The 7,553-nt window shown below is 43.1% G+C and overlaps 1 pseudogene; it reads right to left on the reverse strand.

Annotated features, from left to right (window-relative positions):
- Window positions 1–5,923: 5,923 nt before the first annotated feature.
- Window positions 5,924–6,833, reverse strand: LOC129500689 (methylsterol monooxygenase 1-like; annotated as a pseudogene).
- Window positions 6,834–7,553: the final 720 nt, after the last annotated feature.

Here is a 7,553-nt window from a genome sequence, read left to right on the forward strand (position 1 = left end):
GTTGCAGCTTGGGAAGTAAGAACAGATCTAATATTTTGTTTAGTTGGTTGGTTGTGAAACATGGACCAAAAGTTGGCCCATCGTGAATGAGTTGGAAAAGCCAGTCTTGCCCTGGGTTAATGTAGAGTTGGGGATTCACAGCTCAGTAGGATTGAAATGTTAGAATGGACTTGTCCCTTAAGACATTCTCACCCACACTGGGAGGATGCAAAAGACATGTTTTGTACCAATGTTGTGAGAAATGAATGTGTGAGGGGCCAAGGGGCAGCACTCAACCGCCCAAGGCAGGCAGGGAGGGCATAGGCACTGTACTGGACAGCAGAGTCAAAGCAGCCATCAGAACTGACTCACGCAGACCTGTCACTTTGGCTAGCTGATCACAGTGTTCCTAGATGTGAAATAAATAGGAAGCCTGCTAAATTCTTACTAAGCAGAAAATTCCAGGTCAAGTGAACAAAAGTCCAATCTGAAACATAAAAGAGAACAGCACCGCTTAATCAATTCCCAGACTTGAGCCAGTTTACAGACCCAGGACCCTTGTATAAAGGGAATTCCAGAGCAGCCCGGGTGGCTCAGTGGTTTAGTGCCACTTTCAGCCCAGGGCCTGATCCTGGAGACCCGGGATTGAGTCCCACATTGGGCTCCCTGCATGGAGCCTGCTTCTACCTCTGCCTGTGTCTCTGCCTCTCTCTCTCTCTCTCTCTCTTCTCTCTCTCTCTCTTTCTCTCTGTGTGTGTGTGTCTCTCATGAATAAATAAACAAAATCTTTTTTTAAAAAAGGGAATTCCAGTTCCCCTTGAGGAAGGACCCTGGCTCACTAGCAAAAACTTTTCCTATTAGTCTATCCTGCCTCTCCCGAAGATACTTTTGGCTTTGACCAGGGTAACTGCATTGGAAATGGTTACACATTTCAGGGACTACTGGACCCTCACTCTTCAGCAACACCAATTCCAGGAGACCCAAAACATCGCTGTGGGCCACCAGTCCAGGTGTAGGTTTAGGGAACTCAGGTGACCAATGGGACTTTAGCACTAAGCCATCTCCCAGTGGGTCTGTGGATCCTCTAACCCATCCTGTGGTTATTTCCTCACTTCTGGAAAGCATACTTGGGATATATATATTGAGCCCTGTGTTTGGCAGACTCCTCATTTTGCTTCCTTGATCTGCGAAGTGGTGTGGTGATAAAGTCAAGTAGAAGCCACTAGAATTACTTCTATAGGAAGCAGTAAACCAGAAGCAATGCCACATTCCTGGAGAGGTTGCAGAGGTTGGTGCCACCATCAAAGACTTGAAAGACACAGGAGTGCTGGTTATCAGTTAATCCCCATTCACCTGTCCTATTTGGCCTGTGCAGAAGACAGATCGATCCTGGAGTGACAGTGGATCATCATAAGCCAAAGCAGGTGGTCACTTGAGTCCCAGTGTTGGACCAGATATTGTTGCATTGATTCAGCAAATTAACGTATCCCCTGGTACTGATATATAGCTTGGATCTGGCCAAATGCTTTTTTCTCCATCTCTGCCTGAAGACCAACCAGAAGCAGCTTGCTCTCAGCTGGTAAGGCCAGCAGCACACCTTCCCTGGTGTCTGTCAGGGATGCATCAACTCTCCAGCCCCGGGTCATAATTTACTTCACAAGGATCATGATTGCCCCTCCCTTCCCGAAGATATCACAGTGATTTATTACATTGATGACATTATGCTGATTGGATCTAGGGAGCAAGACATAGCAATGACTCTAGACTTGGTAAGACATTTTTGTGTTAGAGGGTGAGAAATAAATCAGACAAAAAGTCAAGGGCCTTCTATTTCTGCGAAATTTCTAGGGATGTTGTGGGGCTGGTCCAGAGACCTCTTCTAAGAAGGATATGGTATTGCATCTGGCACCCTCACAAAGCAAAACAGAGGTACAAGGCTTCGTTTGGGTTTTGTCATCTTCAGATTTGGGAAACAACGTATTTCTCCTGTGGATGTCATGTGTTGCCTATTTACTGAGAAACCAAAAACACTGGTGGTTTTGAGCGAGGTTTGGAAACAATAGAAATCTCTGCAACAATTGCAATAGTGGTGTGGCTGCTCTACCACTTGGGTCACATTCAGTGGTGCTTGAAGTGGCAGTGGCAGATTGGAGTGTTTGACAGGTCCCTATAGTTAAGTCACAGCACAGACATGGAGGATTTGGAGGAAAGCTGTACTCTCCTTTTGAGAAAGAGGTCTTGGTCTGCTCCTAGCCTTAGTTCAGACTGAACATTTATCCCCAGGTAATCAGGTTGCAGTGGGACCAGGGCTGCCCATCAAGTGTGGATGTTATCTGGTGCACCAAGCCATAAAGTTGGACATGCACAGCGACACTCCTTCATCAGATGGCAGTGGTATGTGCACAATTAGGCCCAAGCAGGCCCTGAAGGCAGGAGTGGTTCACCCTAGGGGGCCGCCCAAATGCCCATGGCCCCCACCACTGACCTCTCTCAGCCAGCCTCCTCTTATGGCCTCACTGGGAGTTCTCTACAGTCTACTGACAGAGAAAGATGAGACTCAGGCCTGGTGTCAGGTGGTTCTGTACCTGTCAGGTGGGCAGGGTTCAGGTGAAAGTGGCCAGCTGCAGCCCTACGGTCCTGTCTGGGACATCTCTAAAAGACAGCGGAGAAGAGAGATTCTCCCCAGGGGCAGAACTTCTAGTTATACACCTGGTGATTCCCTTTGCTGGGAAGGAGGTAGCGCCAAACACGTTATTATATTCTAATTCACCATCTGTGTCCCATGGTTTGGCAGGATGACCAAAGACTTGGAAGGACCATGACTGGAAAGTAGTTCCAAGGAAATTGTTGAGGATAGGATGTGAAAAAAACCTTTCTGAATGGGCAGAAAGTGTGAAGATACTTGTGTCCTGTGTGAATGGTCACCAAAGAGTGAGCTCAGCAGAGGAGGATTTTAATAATCAAGTGGGTAGAATAACCTATTCTGTGCATAGCAATCAGCCTCTTTCCACAGCCACCTCTCCCACGGCTTGATGGGCTCATGGAAAAAGTGGCCGGGGGGCAGGGATGGAGGTTGTGCATGGGCTCACCAACAGAGACTTCCATTCACAAAGGTAACGTGGCAGTGGCCACTGTTGAGTGCTCCGTCTGCCCGCAGCAAAGACCAACACTGCATCCCTGCTGTGACACCACTCTCCAGGGCCATCAGCCAGCTCCTAGTGGCAGGTGGATTACCTTGGACCATATCCATCATGGAGGGGGAAGCCTTTTGTTCTTCCTGAAATGGACAGTCTGGGTACAGATTTGCCTTCCCTACATATAACGCTCTTGCCAGAATTACCATCCATTTGCTACAAAATGTTTTGTCCAGGATTATGGCATCCTATACAGCATTGCTATGTTCAGGGGCCTCACTTCACAGCCAGGGAAGTACAACCATTGTCCCATGCTCATGGAATGCACTGGTTTTATCATGTTCCCTCGCATCCCTAACAGCTGACTTGATAGAATGGTGGAATGGCCTTTTGAAGACTCGGTTACAATGCCAGCTTGGTGGCAAGATCTCGCAGGACCGAGGCAAGGTTCCCTAGGAAGGTGATGTGGACTGAATCAGCGCGCGATATGGTGCTATTTCTCTGATAGCCAGAATTCAAAGGTTTAAGCATTAAGGGGTGGAAGTGGGAGTGTTCCTACCCCCATTACACCCAGTAATCCACTAGTGATATTTATGCTTCCTGTTCTTACCAGCTTATTCTCTTCTGCTCTAGATGTCCTAGTTCAGAAAGAGAAATGCCTCCACCAGAGTATACACAACAATTCCATTGAATTAGAATTTAAGTCTGCTGCTCATGCACCTGGGTTCTTCACACCTTGTGTCAACAGGCCAAGTAGGGAGTTATGATGCTGGCTGAGGTGGATGATCCTCACTACCAAGGAGAAAGGGACTGTTACTCTACAGTGACGGTAAGAGAGAGTATATCTGGAATACAAGAGATACCTTAGGGTGCCCTGTGATTAAGGTCAACAGAAAATTACAGCAACTCAATCCAGCAGACTGGTTATAGCCTTTGACCCTTCAGGGATGAAGATTGGGTCACCATACCAGGTAAAGAATCAGGACAAGTTGAGGTGTTTGCTGAGGGCCAAGGGAATATGGAATGGTCCATCTCTAGGATCAGAGAAGGGGATGGAGCCTGGGGAAGAAAGTAGTTATAAATACCAGATATGTAGGACCACGTAACCAGTTCCAGAATTGAGGATTATCATGAGTATTTCCTTGCTATTGTGTCATGAATATGTATGTGTATGTGTGTACATAAAACATCTTTATCTTTTCCCCTCTCTCTGTTTCTGCTGACAGAACCAGCCCTGGAAAAGGCTCTGGCTGCATAAGCAGAGATGATCTGAGCTCTGGCTGTGGGCTCACCTGGGACTGGGGGAAAACAGAAAGATCTCACTCAACATCCAGCACTTCAAGTTAGGAGTACAGGTGGGCATGAAAGAGACTCCTGTTACTAAAGAAAGTGATCTTACTTGTGCTGCTATTACTCAGTAAAGCTGTGAGGTTGATGGTTTTATATGAGCAAAACGAAAGAAAGAAGAAAGAAAGAAAGAAAGAAAGAAGAAAGAGAGAGAGAGAAGAAAGAAAGAAAGAAAGAAAGAAGAAAGAAGAAGGAAGGAAGGAAGGAAGGAAGAAAGAAAGAAAGAAAGAAAGAAAGAAAGAAAGAAAGAAAGAAAGAAGAAGAAAGAAAGAAAGAAAATGAAGCACCTGACAGTGGAATCTGAAAACTGGATTTTATTGCAATAACAATCCACTGGCTTGCAGCCGTCGTGGTGCATTAGGATGTTTTGTAAAACGTTGGCATGATGCCCTTAAAGCTATCTTGTCACTTCAAGGTAAGCAATGTGGCTTGTTAGTTAAGCAGAAGGCTCGATGTTTTATAACAACTCCTAATGTATTCCCTAACTCAGTACTTCCTCTCACTAAGTTCAAAGAAGAGCCTATAACTGCAAAGATACAGATATGGTCTCTCTTTAGCAGAAATAATCACAATGCACATTGGTTCTCTTTAGTTTATTTAGAATTTATTTATTTATTTATTTATTTATTTTTTATATCAGACCAAAAAAAATCACATTTATTTCAATTGTTCAAAGTGCAAATACAGTAAGTCAGTTCACAATGTTTCAAGATACAGTTTTAAGTATAATGAAAACTTGATATACAAAAATGAAAGGATAAATAGCAGAAATAAAGCTCAATTTTTTTAAAAAAAATTCAAGTAAACTGAAAAACTTTAGACTAAAATATCCCATTTATGACAATTCGGAAACGCCGTAATTTATAGATACCAGTAGCACATTGCCATCCGAAAGGGCTTCTCAAAGAAGGAGAATCACCCCAAACCAGTCAGCTCAGGACCAGAGTGGCAGTTCTTGGGGCAGGCTATTCCGGATTTGGCCGCCTCACTCTCACTGTCGATCCATATGGTTCGACCCATGATACTTGGATGTTTAGGCAAATTCTAGAAAATGTTTAAAGGTCATTATGAGACCAACACCCTGCTGAGAGATACTGAAATGGCCACTATATATTTACAAGATTTTAAAGACCCATCTCAGCTTCAGGCCTCTGGTGTTATGGGGGAAAGACAGACTGATACTTCCTCCATTACTTAGAACCTTTCTGTAAGGTTAGCAACACGGCCTTTACAACCTCCTCACGAAAATCATACTTCGTTATAGGTTTACTTATTTCTACACATACAGAACTTTTATGTAAAGTAGAAAAAGTTCCCGCTAGGAAGATAATTAAAGGTTGCTAATGTTCTTTGTATCACTTAGCAGCCAAGACACAGGTTAATTTTTGCTCCGCAGAAGCAAGGTTAGCTATTCGCTTCAATTCAGGGAGGTGTGTGCTTTCAGGATGGTGGAGATGAGATATTTATTGCATCTTTTTCTCAATCTTCTTCATCTTTTCATTATAGGCAGTAAATTGAGAGTCTGTTCTGAAAATTCTATCCCACCATGTAAATGTGGAAGCATAGTTTCCAATGAAGTTCATGTGGTGGAAATCATGATGCTGAGAACCAGCATAGAACGGGATCAGATTTAAAGGGTTCAGGGGAATGTCATAGCCACTATGAACATCATTAGTTACTATCAAACGAATGGCCACCCATGCACAAAGGAGAATGACATGATCACATAAAAGCATGATTCCAATGAAAAATCCAGTTCCAAGAATCAGAGTTTCCAAAGAATGTGCATATTCAGCTTCCATTCCAAATGGAGCCTGAAACTCATGATGAACTTTATGAATATATTTATATATTCTTTTGTGATGCAAGAGCCTATGCAGGAAATAGTGCCAGGTATCCTCAATCACCGCACAGCCAAAGCATCTTGCCAAAAGCATATACCATCTTGGCATTCTTTCCCAATCATAAGGTATATTAAAATACTCTGTAAAATAATAAGTTCCACAGATCAAAGGAAGCTGGATACAAAAGTGATTAAAGAGAAGTACTTTAAAACATTTCCATTGGTTTTCCCAGGTTTCTGGTTTATCCTTTTGAATTTTGTACTTTTTCATGAAAGGTATAAATTGAAACAAAAGTCCAGGTAAACAGAACAAGAAATAAAGAAGTTCGTGAACTACCAAGATCCCCATGTTGCAATCTGGAACTTTGTATAATTATTCAGCATATAGTTCCAAGCATTTTTAAATGGTTCTTGTAGAGGGTTCTCAGGTAAAAGTGAATCTACATACTCCACAGCCAAGGATGCTGAACTAAAGATGCTGATACTTTCATTTGTTGCCATTTTTCAAATCTCTGCAGAAAGCCTTAGGATTCTGGCCGAGTGGCGGGAACGCCCTCTTTTTAAAATTTAAATACAATTAATTAACAAATTATGTTTATTAGTTTCAGAGGTAGAGGTCAGTGATTAATCAGTCTTACATACTACCTAGTGCTCATTACATCACATGCCCTCTTTATTGCCATCACCCAGTTTACCCCAACCCTTCACTACCTCTTTCCAGTACCCTCAGTTTGCTTCTTATGATTAAAAATCTCTTGTGGTTTGTCTCCCTCTCTGTTTCATTGTTTTATTTTTTTCCCCTCTTCCCCTATGATCCTCTGTTTTTTTCCCCTTAAATTCCACATATGAGTGAGATCATATGATAACTGTCTTTCTCTGATTGATTTATTTCACTTAGCATAAAACCCTCTTGTTCCACCCATGTTGTTGCAAATGGCAAGATTTCAATTTTTGGTGGCTGTGTAGTATTCCATTGTATATATAGACCACTTCTTCTTTATCCATTCATCTGTCAATGGACATCTGGTCTCTTTCCATAGCTCGCCTATTGTGGACATTGCTGCTATGAACATTGGGGTGCAGGTGCCCCTTTGCATCAGTATGTTGTATCTTTGGGGTAAATACTCAGTAGTGCAATTGCTGGGGCATAAGGTAGCTCTATTTTCAACTTTTAGGGGAACCTCCATACTGTTTTTTGGAGTGGCTGCACCAGCTTGCATTCTCACCAACAGTGTAAGAGGGTTCAGTTC

This window comes from Nyctereutes procyonoides, unplaced genomic scaffold (assembly GCF_905146905.1).
Source record: "Nyctereutes procyonoides isolate TBG_1078 unplaced genomic scaffold, NYPRO_anot_genome, whole genome shotgun sequence".
In the NCBI taxonomy this organism is placed as follows: domain Eukaryota; kingdom Metazoa; phylum Chordata; class Mammalia; order Carnivora; family Canidae; genus Nyctereutes; species Nyctereutes procyonoides.